The following is a 14,714-nucleotide window of genomic DNA, read 5'->3' as shown; positions in this document are numbered from 1 at the left end:
AGATTGGATGTATTTTACTCAGCCTGGAAAACTTCATTCTGCAATCCACTTATCTTCTTACAAACTTATCAATTTTGGACTTGATTTTATGGATGTTGTTGCTATCTTTGACTTATGTCGTTTGTGTTTCCTGATTGTTACATTTCATATTCTGTTATCAAGGTGTGATATTCATTCAAAATAGTCGACATTCAGATATTCCAGTTAACATCCAATGTTTGGTGTCTCTTGTGTGGTGTTTCGTTAACGTCATTTCACATATCGTTGCTATCAATCACATATTGATACCGGTTGTATTTGTCATCTTGATGTATTTATTGTATAATTATACCGCGTGACCTGTGATGTCGTTGACATGTCATCGCTTTTGCACTATATCTGAGCTCAGATATTGATTATCTAACACTTTGGAGTCATCTCTGATATTTTGATATTCGTAACAAATGTCTCACAAATCGTATTTGGCATTGTTATATTTATAGAATGTGTTTGGCATAGTAACATCTCGTTCAATATCTCAGCGATGAAAGATCACCGATAAAGCTAGTGTTAAATCTTTACAACGTCATGGAAAAACGAAATGAACATCGGTGCAGCTCTAAACTATCGGTAGAAGTCATTAATCCATTCCACTATCGACGATCTAGGTTAGAATGCCTGTCCCGTTTGAAAATCCGGTTTAGCTTTGGTCTTCAGCAAACAATGCTTGTCCCCGTGAAGATCCGGGTTAGAATTGATCATAAGCAACCCAGTCGACTAAAGGGATTGGTATCCAGGCTCACCGACTTGGTTGACACATGTCATCCTATCCCTATTGAAAAGATCGATGGTCATCATGTCATTCACTGGATTGTCTGGTCCAGACTCACATATTTTTTGAATTGCCGTCATGTAGTTGGAAACGTGCTTATAAACAAGCAAACAACATTAGCTGTTTCTTATTTGTTATGCAGAATGCTTTTTGTTTGACCATACATACAAATTGTCTATTGATTTATATGGAAAGACAGTCCCGTCAATACATGTATCAGACAAATATTAGGTCTACACTTGACTTGGCTCTACCCACCGGCGATAGCATAAGTTGACTTTGTACGATTCATAAACACACGTTCATGATACAGTTTGAAGTGTTAAATCAATTGAATATGGAACGTATTTTGTGGCTTTATTTATTGCCAATATCACCTACAAGAATATCTTGACACATTTCCACTGCAATAACAATAATCCCTCTATATATGTGGTGCAGTATCAAAGGAGCTTTCAAGTCTTCCAATGCTACACAACTACAGTGTGCCAATAATTATCATCCACGTTTTATACGAGTCTCCCGTTACGTTAAAAGTTACTGTAAAATGTGAATACTTCTCCTTATGTGTTCACAAGTCAAAATGGTTCATCTATCTACTGCAAGATTTTTGAGTGGGTACAGGCTAATGCGACTTGGCTGGCTGGTTGGTTGTTTAACGCCGCACTCAGCAATGATACAGCTAAATGACGGTGGTCTTTAAATAATCGAGTCTGGACCACACAATCCAGTGATCAACAGCATGAGCATCGATCTACGCAATTGGGATACGATGACATGTGGGAACCACATGCCTTACCAACCGACCCCGTTAGTCGACTCTTACGACAAGTATGGTTTGCTGAAGACCGATTCTAGCCCTGATCTTCACGGGTCTAAGGAGCCGTGGTCAAGTGCTTATTCGGTGTATAAAACAAATGGCACAATATGTCTTCGTTGGCACTGACCAAAATGAACAAGATCTTCCGATCATAAGGAGCCTATTTGTGAGCCATATTTACAAAACGTCTGTGAAGCTTTCTACACATGATCAGGATCCTTTGTCAGTTAATTAGATTAGGAACATAAAAGTTACTTGTATTGTGTATTTCATTGCAATAGATGAGTGGCAATTATGTTACTGAAGCTAATTCAAGGGCAAAGGGGGTGGAGGGGTAGCCTAATGGTTAGAGCGTCCGGTGGTCACGCTAGGTACAATGTTTGAAGCCAATTTCTGGTGTCCCCGTCCTGATATAGCTGTGATCTTGCTAAAAGCGGCGTAAAACCATACGCACTCACTCGGGGACAAATACTCGATTCTTGATGAACTTGTATGTTTATTCGTCTCACCTGTTAAACCTATTACAGGAGAAGTGTAAGCTATTTGAGAACGACGAGGTCAATATGGATTAAACATTATTTAATAGACCAAAAGCAAAGATCACGATACAACTCTCCACTTACAATGTATTACTAAGAATGAACGAAACCCAATACATTATCCGATATGAATCTGACGATCTGTCACACACACCACTCATTAAGTGAGTCTCCTATACTTCGACCAACCCATTTGCAATGACAGATGTCAACTATCGCGCCCTTATTGACAGATCGCAAAGAAAACAGTGTCTAATTCCATAAAACATAAAACATTCCTCATGTGACTCTCTCACCAACCTCTGGTGGGTGCCCTGGTCGGGTATTGGTTTACCCGACTGAGAGTCAACAGTCACGTGACTTCTGGCTTTCGTCAAATCAATTCCTAAGACCGGAGATACCAGGGAGTGTTGCGGAGTTTATCACAAGAGTGTGGGCTTACTATAGGTGGGTGTTGGAGAGCGAGAGAGAAGCACAATCAGCAACAAGCGAGAGAGACTGGCTATAAATTATTAAGTCGATCGTGGCAACAGCACAACTCATAGCAGGAGCGACAGTCCTACTCTTAACAGGAAGGAGCTCTACACGCATAAAGGTAGGAATAACAAACTTCTTTGGATGTTTTTCTTCTAAAAGCCAACAAGATTAAAACTTAGCTCATCTTCACTCTACCATTACCTGATTTTTTTTAGTCAAGCGAAACAGCGTTACACAGTTGAACAAAGCTTTGTGTTTTAATTTTTTATTTTTAATTTTACAATTAAGTAGACTCACCGGCGCGTGCTGTTTTTAAATAATATTAATGATATTATTGGGTATCACATTGATTAAAACAATGTTACGGCAAATCACATAGTCGCTAAAGTACCTGTGTATGCTAGATATGGGATACATGGTTATGAAGTCCAGGTGCACTTAATTTTTCAAAACGTCGTTTCATGTCGAAAAATTGCCTCTTGAAGTGCAGTGTCGTAATTGTTTTGAATAATTTTAAGCTTCCAAAGATTGAATTGTTGCTGAATCCGACTAACGTTACACGTTATACCAGGTATATGAACATTGTCAAACATTTTCTGCACTTTCGTTTCGTCTCGACGGAGTGATAGTTTGTTTACATTCAGTAGAAATGTGTGCTTTAAAGTAATTATGTATAAAGGGAAGATCAAAAGCGTCATTTTGTATAACGCAAATCACTTCAATCCATTACAATTCCTTTTTCGTTGATCATTCTGTCATTTTCTTGTACATGTGTATTCAATTGTAATGTTTTATATTTGCCAAAAATCACTTTTTTAGGCAGTAATACAACATAAGAACCATCCTGGTTTTCATTTCTCCAGACACTTAATGAGTTATACATGTGGTACTTGGACAGGGAAAGTGAAACAGTTTCATTTAATAGTTGGTTGTAGGCGTGTTGGTCTACCAACAAATGTCAGCGTCTATAAAGACGTCACCGAAAGGTTACAGTTCCCGCCAGGTGGGACAAGCACATGACGCGAGTGTTCTTGGGAACCTTGTCGCTGCCAGTAGTATATTGATACCTTTAACGTAGTCTGTTACAATGCGTTAGGAAGGTTGCAGTAACCGGTGATCGTTCTCACTGAGCTTTAATACATGCATATGTTTTATTAACGACTGGCGTCAGAGAATTTTCAATAACATGTTAATATAAACGTTTCATTGACAATGTGTCGAACATTGGGTTTAAAAAATATGATTACAAAGTATTTATGCCGGCATTAATGCTAAACCCTATTACGTCCTCTTAACTGATGTCAAATATTCATTCTAAAAGCCAATGCCATATAATGACAATCAATCTCAAATATCTGTCAGAACAGATTCCATAATTCGTAAAAGGGAACATATTACTCACACTTCTGTGAGTGTTTCACCGAAGATGAGTGATGAGACTAGGTGTTAAGTGTAAGCACCTTTTGCTCTTCCGGAACTTATGTTACATAACTAAAATGTTCTCCATGACAAACGGCATGTCGTGTCCAATATCTTCCTCTCAATGTCCACCATAACATATTTGTAATGACTCAACTATGATATTTTATTCGCAACAATTATCGTAAAGCAGTGCTGTTAGCAAATTGTCTTTCCAGGAAGTATTACTAACATGTTACAGTCTAGAGTACCTTAAGAACTGAGAAGTGCTGATTTCATAACCTGAAGCTGACGGTATGCAGCTCGAATGGAGGGACATTTCAGGATTACTCTATTGAAACGATCTTTCTTATAGACAGCTTGGTACAGAGACAGTCGTCATTTAAATTTCTATTCACTGATCTATATAAGACACGGGATAAGGTTTCATAGTAACCACAAATGCAACGCTTACATTTCCCATAAGCATGTAAGTGAGGACAGACAAATTAGGAACACTTGTTCGAGAACGTGAGTAAACCATTACAAAGGTCGTCTTTCATTAACCGTGCCTAACGATGCCTATTGTTATACATGTTCATAAAAATAATCCTCAAATTCACTTTGTACAATATATTCAGACATCAATGCACGACTTCTATATCAATGTATTCGAGTATGCATGCACGTTGGATCGTGTCCAAAATTATAAATCGTATTATAAATAGTCCATGTTACCTGTGAAATGTATAAATATATTTTTGGATGTGAACGAGATGTGAACCCCGTGTGGGTAGAACAGAAACAACAGTAGGATTGGCTGATAGCTAGAGTTCTTTATCCGATTATTGTTGGCACAATGGGGATTGGGATATTCGATGTATGGTTTGTGCAATGGGAATTGGGATATACAATGTATGTTTTGTTCAATGGCGGTTGGGATATTCGATTTGTATTTTGTACAATGGGGATTGAGATAGTCGATGTATGATTTGTACAATGGAAATTGGGATATTCGATGTATGTTTTGTGCAATGGGGATTGGGATATTCCATATGTAGCTCAGTGCATATAGCTATTGCCTAAACACGTTTGTTCTGTACATTCTGCGTGGTAAGTATCAGTTGGAATAGATCGGGCTTGTCTGACTCAGATTGTGTTAATTACAGAACGACGCCATATAGATGGAATATTGCTGTAACGTTCAACAATAAACATATACTCCCTGGTGGTTCCATACGGACCGTGTGTTTATGAGAGACAGACCGAGAACACAATTAGAAGTACAGCAATGACCTGAATATATAGTGTCCAATCTTCAGTAATCATTCTTGTAGTTCATAATGGGCAGCTATTCTAAGCTGTCATTAGATTTCCAATAAGTCCTCTGAAGTATATGTGTATTAGTACTGACATTTTCAACATATACAACGGTAGCCATAAGCGGGATCGAAAATACAAAGACATCTAAATAAAACATTTATATAATGTCACTGTTTCCAAAATACTCTTTTTGCACGACCTTTATCGTGCATCGTTACTTTGCTGCTGCCCACTCGCTTAAAGTCCTTTTTCCCATTAATAGTAGTCCGTCTCGTGGGAGCTTAGATTTGTGTGTCAACCTTTGATACAACCAAGCATTCTCATTTGCTCAAATGCGGTTTCATCATCAATACGTTTCATTGTAGAAACGCTGTGGACGTTGCATTTCGGACGCATCAGTGACCAAATGATGTCTGATGCAATTCCTTATTTTGAGTTATACCACATGTTCCCGTGTTTGTTGAGGTGAATCTTGCCTTGCCTTTGCGTGTGGTTATGACCGCTGGCACCGTAGGGCGGAATATGGTCACAGTTTTGCGAGCAGATAGAATTACGCCCAATGAATAGTTGTTCATAAACTCATAATCTAGCCATATTCGTACATGATTATGAAAATTGAGTTTCGCGTTTATAGTGTTGTTAGAACATATTTATTATGACAGGTTTTATATCTGATATATTTCGAGTGCATTAGTAGTTCCATAAATCAATAAGCTATTTCTAATCCACATGTGAACATGATCTTATCAATCCGCTGATGTCCTGCAGAGATAGACTTTTCATTTCCTCATATCGACATCAAGTAGACACCTTTGTTAACGATTCTTGCTGAGAGGTTGAAATTGACTCAGCCTTCGATTATGTACTGTACGCGTCTGTATTACATCCGGAGTTGATTACGCTCATTATACCCTTCACCAGTCACTCAGTCACGTAACCTTCAGCACTCACGCAGTAACTCACTCACTCAATAACTCACTCACTCATTAACTCACACACTTAGCAACTCACTCACGCACTCAGTAACTCACTCACTCACGCTCTCACGCAATAACTCATTACAGGCCCACACTTCATGCCATGTAGTACAAACTTATTTAATGTATTACTACCACTAGCACTAGCACTACCACTACACCTAAGAATACCACTAAGACTACTACTACTACGACTACTACTACTACGACTACTACTACCTATCGCTGCTATATTAATGAGTGCGGCGTTTGACAACGAACAAATTAATAAATATACGACTACTACTACTACTACTACTACTACTACTACTACTACTACTACTACTACTACTACTACTACTACTACTACTACCTATCGCTGCAATATTAATGAGTGCGGCGTTTGACAACGAACAAATTAATAAATATACGACTACTACTACGACTACTACTACCACTACTACTACTACTACCTATCGCTGCAATATTAATGAGTGCGGCGTTTGACAACGAACAAATTAAAAAATATACGACTACTACTACTACTACTACTACTACTACTACTACTACTACTACTACTACTACTACTACTACTACTACTACTATATGCTATATTACTATGAGTGCGGCGTTTGACAACGAACAAATTAATAAATATACGACTACTACTACTACTACTACTACTACTACTACTACTACTACTATTACTACTACTACTACTACTACTACTACTAATATTAATGAGTGCGGCGTTTGACAACGAACAAATTAATAAATATACGACTACTACTACGACTACTACTACCACTACTACTACTACTACCTATCGCTGCAATATTAATGAGTGCGGCGTTTGACAACGAACAAATTAATAAATATACGACTACTACTACTACTACTACTACTACTACTACTACGACTACTACTACTATCGCTGCAATATTAATGAGTGCGGCGTTTGACAACAAACAAACAAATCAATGAATATATAAGACTACTACTACTACTACTACTACTACTACTACTACTACTACTACTACTACTACTACTACTACTGCTGTAGAGAGCAGCCAGTGCTTGCCGCTCGACACAGACATCAGTGAGACTGTTCCTTTAAGGGAGGGTATCGAATCGATCCCAGGCCGATCCTGTCTGATCTTGAAATCTCCCGAGAACATGTTTCTAGTCATGTAACCATTATAAGTCTGTTTAAACAACATGGGTGAATCCAAATGCAATCGTATCTGTCATCTCCGAGTTCCAGGGGGGATTGGGATGAATAAAATCTTGTCTGTCAATTGATAAGGGCTTCACGTCATTTATGCAGATCATGCCAGATATTCGACCTAGAATAGTTATAGTCGGGAACATGACAAGAAGAACAATAGGCTGAATGTAAGCATAAAGAGCATCTCAATCATGTAGAGAAGAATTTTGGCGTGTATGGTAATATACTATTTATTCTGTGACGCTGATCGAAAACCGGTATTTTGACATGTATTCGGAAAACGTCGTAACACTCGGAAATCTTCGGATATTTCCTTGTTTTATTTGTGCCAAATATTCTTCACATTTTTATTCTATCATGATTAAAATTTGTTATTAAAGCTTAATTAATGGACATAGTGATTTTGTTGTGTTTTTGCTCTATAAATCAAGCAGTAACTCGATTATATGTAGTTTTTTGTTTAAAAATACTTCATGCAATATATTGCAATACATATCGCAATACATGCTTTCGCAATATGAAAATTCTCTGCAATACCCACCCCTAAGTGAGTGAGTGGGCTTAGTATTTAGCAATATTACAGCAATATAACTGCGGAATTCTGTAAAAAGACCCAGAAACACGTGTAATTACATTACGAAGAAATGAATGCATATATTTGGACTTTTTACCAAATACTCATAATACAACTCTCAGAGTACAAACACAGACATTCAAAAAATATAATTCTCGCGTCTAGGATTTCAAACATATCAAGTCTTTATACAAATACTTAAACGGTATTTAAGGTTCCTCCTGGGATTACATTTTGTAAAATATTCTGTTACATTTTAAATATCATTGTTGTATTATATAATTACGTTAAAGACTCCTCTGAGTATTCCATTCCTCTCTTGGCAACAGGCTTCTTGTATTGGTTCGTTTGTAACCGTTTCTTTGAAAGTCAACTTCATCTTGTGGCAACATGTGAAAACACATATGTTTGTAATGCACACATGACACACACTGCAAAAATGACCTTTTTGAACATGATAAAAAACATGAAAGAAAATGATACATGATTGGTTATTGATGTTTAGAGACTCGACACATAAACTGTCATAAAAACACACCCATCGTTAATCTCTTGGAAGTTTCTAGAACAACGACGGCTACTTACCCTAGTCAAAAGAGCACCTGTCAATAGCGTATGAAAAACATTGGGGAATCCTGGATACTGTATTATTGTTTGTTACAGATGATTCACTTTCCCAGCCCCTGTAAAGTTCATTTCGGACCTCCGCTGGTATATATCTAATGAACGTCAGGTAGTTGAGACCCCCTCCTTGGTCGGACGGAAAGCCAGAGGGACGGAAGGTCAGGGGATTGATCTCATTGACGCATCGGACACTAAGGGGCAAAATGAAAGAGTGGTCGGCTCGGTTTCAATTAAGACTGTGTTTGAGCGGGATGTTCATCAAACACTGAGGCTCCATGGCATTGGGGAGCACTATGAAACCGGCATAAGACCGGACTAGTACGAGTACACACACACGCACGCACGCACGCACGCACGCACACACACTCGCACGCACGCACACGCACGCATACACACACACGCACAGAGAATGTGAGTTTTGCCCCAGTTAATAATCTCGATTTAGTTCCTCACCTTCAATTTCACATAGTACTGAATAATTTTATCTTCTACTCGCCCAGATATTTATTTAGCATCAACTTGAGAGACACATTCAGTTTTCGAGTATCACAGCGTATCTGCTTGATGTGGGAGGAAGGACCGAAATGATGCTGCCGTGTCCAGGGCTAGACCTGTCCACTGGCTTGTCATCAATTCAGTTACCCTCTAAGACCAGAGTTAACCCTGACATTTTCACCCCAATTCTGCGCTGCGTGTGTATCAAGCTGCCTTAGTTAACACATCATTGTTACGGAATGCTATAGTTGTTCCATATGTATGTAGCTAATGGACATGAGTGCTGCATTTGCGGTGGATATATTTCAATTTTCGGGTAATTGTCGTTGGTATTATGCAAACACCTATGTACATCGAAGAATTGGTATTAAGCATCCCATGTTTGTTTTAGGCAGCGACTAACGGGATCGGGTGGTTCGATTCACTGAGTTGGTTGTTGCAAGCTGTCACATCCCATATGCGTAGATCAGTTCTAATGATGTAGGGCATTAAACACCTCTCTCGTACAACTGGTATCGCTGACTGCAAACAAAACAGACCAAATGACCCAAAGGGCCAACAGCAAAGGTCACCTCCAACCCCGTCAAAAAAATAATACACGTGAAGATCCGTGCTAGAATTGGTCTTCAGCAACCCATGCTTGTAAATGGCGACTGACGGGATCGGGTGGTCAGGCTCGTTGACTTGATTGTCACATATCATCGGATCCCAATTGCGTCGATCGATATTCATGTTGTTAATCACTGGATTGTCTGGTCCAGAATCGTTTATTTACAGGCCGCCACCATATAACTGAAATAGTGCTGAGTGTCGCGTTAAACAACCAACCAATCAACCAAACCACGAAAAAAAAAATTAAAATGAAATTAAAATGAAAAACAAGAGTGAAAAAGTCAACCACACAAAAGTCGAAAGAAGGAGATCCATCGGACATCATTTTCAAATTGGGAAATGCGTCAGAAACTAGTTGAAACAACGACAAGAATGTGTGATTTGATACCACCGCCAGCCTATACCGCTCGTAACCTGACAGAAAGTAATGCTTTGGAATTTGCTGTGGATTGAGAATATCGGCATGCAATACTTCCACCATATAGCTTAAATTAAGTGGGCCAGCATCCACTACTGAGTGGTAAGTGTGTGCATTAACTCCCATCCCGTGTAATTCTGAGAATAGTTCCCAGATTACATTCACTTACGAAGCACTAAAGGAAAGTATATTTGTGAATGCAGCAGTGCTATGTTCCTTCTATGGCTTGTTTATACGTGGTGTGGTGTTTCTTAACAGCAAGCGGTGTACGTGCAGGGAAATGAGATGATAAACCCGTGGAATAACATACATGACTCGACAACCTTTACTCGCTATATGTGAAATTTGAAACGAATACATGCTCCCATTATGTCAGGAGTGTCGAAACGTGCTTACTGACTTGTGTACATTAAATCCCATGAAGAGCGGTTAAAACTTCTAGTAACTGGCTGGCTGAAATATTGACTCTGTGATCGAATCAGACAAAACATAACAACTTGAAAGACAAAAACACAGAGAGCGCAGAGAGATATATGTTAAGTATGTTAGTATGTTGTTTTACGCCGCTCTAAGCAATATTCCAGCTATATGGCGGCGGTCTGTAAATAATCGAGTCTGTACCCGACAACCCCGGGATCAAAAGCGTGGGCGTGGATCTACCCAGTTGACTGACTGACTGAGTTTGATTTTACGCCGCTTTTAGCAATATTCCAGCAACATCACGGCGGGGGACACCAGAAATGGGCTTCACACAATGTACCCATGTGGGGATTCGAACCCGGGTCTTCGGCGTGACGAGCCAAGGCTTTAACCACTAGGCTACCCCACCGCCCCTACCCAGTTGAGATACAATGACACGTAGTCAACCAAGTCGAAGAGCCTGACCATCCCGTTTGCCACTTCCTACGACTAGCATGGGTTGCTGAAGACAAATACTAACCCGAATCTGCATGTATAAGGGGCAGTAAGGGTATCCTGATGGTTAAACGTCCGCTCGTCACGCTAAAGAACAGGGTTCGATTCCCCCATACATCTGGGCACAATGTGGAATATTAAACCCATTTCTGGTGTCCATTGTCGTGATATTGCTTTGGAATATTGCTTTTAAATATTCCAGCAACATCACGGCGGGGACTAAATGGGCTTCATACTCACTCACTCTTCGGCTGCTTTAACCATAACCCCCTCCTGCATAACCCACTTGATAACAACACTAGCAGATTTATCACCTCGAGGAACTCAAAGAATCGGAATCACTCCTTAAATCACCCACGTTTAGAACCCGGGGAAATCGACGTGACTTTTCACGCTCTAACCACTCTAAGCTACATTCACTGTAGCGTCAGGGCTGCATGATGAGAATACCGATATAACACGATTGAGGATGTAGTGTGTACGATGGAAATGTCAATTATACAAATATTGAACAAATCACACTGAGCGGTTGATAAAAGCCCATTAAAGTTCACACCAGCTTTCCCGCTTAGTCGAGGTTTGTCAAACAATGTGTAGCGATTATATTTGGTTTGTTCATCTCAGAAACCCTATCCCACGTGCGTGTTATATTGTGCCATAATGTGTTTGTATTCTTAATGATGTGATGACATTTCACATAAGTTGATAAAAACATGAGATTTGTTGTAAATTGCTATGGCATGTGATTAAAGCAATGTACACAATAAATATTGCTCCAAATATCTTTGTAATTGCCTTTGTCCATGTGACAAGCATGTGACTTGGTTATCCATAGGTGAGCAGTTCAGTTGGTACCTCCGGATTAAGCGGTGACACAACTATTGTGATACTAAACGGGTAAACGTGACCGCAAAAAAATATTAATCTGACCGGTTTGTCTGAAATCGATGCGATGAACTTTTTCATTCCTTCATCCATTTAGGCTGAGATTTGGTGTTAATACTTCAAAGCCTTTTGGGTACAATCGGGCATAGTCTTTCTAAGTAGATTTTAAAGAAAATCCAGGAAGATTCCATACAACTTTTACTCAAAAAGTTGTTTGACCAAGGTTAAAAGGTTTAAGGCCTCAGTCATGATTTCCCAGAGTTTTATGGTGGACGTGTGGGGGACATTTCTAAATTTGTCCAAGCAAATTCAGCATTTGTTTTTGGTGTGGTTGTTGCTTAACGCTTCACTCAGCGATATTCGAGCTATATGGCGGCGGCCTGTAAATAATCGAGTCTGGACCAGACAATCCAGTGATCAACATCGTGAGCATCGATCTACGCAATTGGAATACATGACATGTGTTTACCAGGTCAGGGAGCCTGAACATCCGATCCCGTTAGTCGCCTCTTACGACAAGCATGGGTCACTGAAGACCAATTCTTGCCCGGATCTTCACGGGTCACCGTATTTGGTTTTAGGCACATGTTCATATGTTTTGTTTTGCATGTGGACAATTAACTTGTCGTTACATATGCCCATGACGATTGTCGCCGGCGTGGCGTTATATCGATACTTATATGGTCACATGTTCGGAAAGAGCAAAGACCGTATCTCACTTTTTCATCTAGTGATTCACACACGCGTGCTGGTGATACAGTGGAGATAATAAAATCGACTCATTTCTTATTGCAATGGACACGGGTTGTCGCTTGTATTACTTTGTGAGGTAAGCACTAATAATAGTCGAAGTTTCCCAATGTAGCTGATACTAATATACCTATACATTTGAAATTCGCAGCTTTTGATATGTACAAACCAGCGTTGGGTGACAAATATTTTGAAGTTATTAGAATGTAAAATATCAGTTCAGCTTTTAATTGTGGATTGTCTGGTCCAGATTCGTTGTTTACAAACAACATAGTACAGCTGTAATACTGCTGAAACAAATACACACTCATGATGTAGTCAGGATTAAACAATCGACTCTGATTTATGAATAGATTTCTTAAGAATGTGGAAAGGGTTAGTTGCTTCTATTACCACAGTACCCAATCCAGTATACACCACCGTAACATATATAATGTTGGTCTTTGGATATATGTTTAGAAGGAAACTTCACATTAATTACTTTTTTGCTTTCGGATGCAGAGAATATGGTTCGGTGACTGTTCCAAGGCATACATAAGTTTTCTGAGCCGAGATGTACATGTATGGTTGGGACTTTAATTTATTATTTTGAGAACGATTTTTTTCGTGTAATATCTCAATCCCCAGCAGACATCAAATGGTAGGTATCTTATTGATTGGAACTCATTGGGATCAAGTCCACCAAAACTGTAGACTATCACTTAATTGTCTGGTCCAGACTTCATTACTTTACACATCGCTGCCATAAAGCTTGACCATTGCTGACTGTTATGAAACAGTATGTGAAAAAGGGCAATTTTCTTTCTTTTAGATTCCACATTTTCCAGACTAATAGACGCTTACGTTTGACACGTGTCATTTGCAGTGAAGTAACTGAATCCACATGTGATTCTGTTCGATAGTGAACAACAATGTGTGGCACTTCCTGGTACAAAATTCTGATCTCTCGTTACCGGTGACGTCGATCAAGTTACGATCAGTTCCGACTGTGAGGGCCTTCAAGGACATGAAGTATGTTTAAACAAATTTTAACAAACATCATCATTTCTCGACCAATACTTTTTCCAAACAGGGACTGTTGGGCCGAGTAAGCTTGTCATGATCCTTTCAGAACAAAACTGAATCTGTTAAAATGGAAGTAACGTTTTTGATACGTATCACTGTTTATAAACGTATATCCAAAAGTGTGACCGATTGCCTTTCCATAATATGAACTAAAGCTAAACTATGTGTTGGCCCAGTTGTGTTGAACTCAGATAGGGTTGATGTTGATGCATTCATCAGGTACGTAAGTAGGCGGTGATGAGCAGTCCTGGAGGACATCCGATGCTGCAGTCATCCCTACCATACCACAGTTATATTAAAGCAAATACTGACGCATCGTGTCGACGCATATTACCTATGCATTAGTGGCATGTTTACATTGATCCTGCAACCATTTATTCCTAATACCGCCATTTCGTATCTGTTGACACGACACTTCCAAATCGAAACATAACATTATGAATAGCGAAAAAGCATAATCCAATGTTATCTGTTGTAATAACTGATTGACTGACTGACTGAGTTTGGTTTTACGCCGCTTTCAGCAATATTCCAGCAACATCACGGCGGGGAACACCAGAAATGGGCTTCACACATTGTACCCTTGTGGGGATTCGAACCCGGGTCTTCGGCGTGACGAGCCAACGCTTTAACCACTAGGCTACCCCACCGCCCCTTGTTGTAATAACAATCACAAAGGGAAGGATAAGTAGATGTGAAACTAACGTGACTTATGTACGGCATTATATAGCATCTAGATGAAGCTGATGTGTCCTGATATACTTCAGCTTAAGCTTTCACTTACTCACTTACTGAATGGTATACAAAACATTGTGAAAGGGTTT

At 39.4% G+C, this 14,714-nt stretch overlaps 1 long non-coding RNA gene across 1 annotated transcript in view; it reads left to right on the top strand.

Annotated features, from left to right (window-relative positions):
• Positions 1-2,576: 2,576 nt before the first annotated feature.
• Positions 2,577-14,714, top strand: part of LOC124259618 — a 49,399-nt gene continuing 37,261 nt past the window's right edge. The window contains exon 1 of the long non-coding RNA XR_006893876.1: positions 2,577-2,765. This is a non-coding gene — a long non-coding RNA (uncharacterized LOC124259618). The remainder of the gene's footprint in view (positions 2,766-14,714) is intronic.

The sequence above is a fragment of the Haliotis rubra genome, unplaced genomic scaffold, assembly GCF_003918875.1.
Source record: "Haliotis rubra isolate DU_JTF1 unplaced genomic scaffold, ASM391887v1 Scf73, whole genome shotgun sequence".
Taxonomy (NCBI): domain Eukaryota; kingdom Metazoa; phylum Mollusca; class Gastropoda; order Lepetellida; family Haliotidae; genus Haliotis; species Haliotis rubra.
Note: the sequence above shows the minus strand (reverse complement) of the source record. Positions and strands in the feature narration are given on the sequence as shown.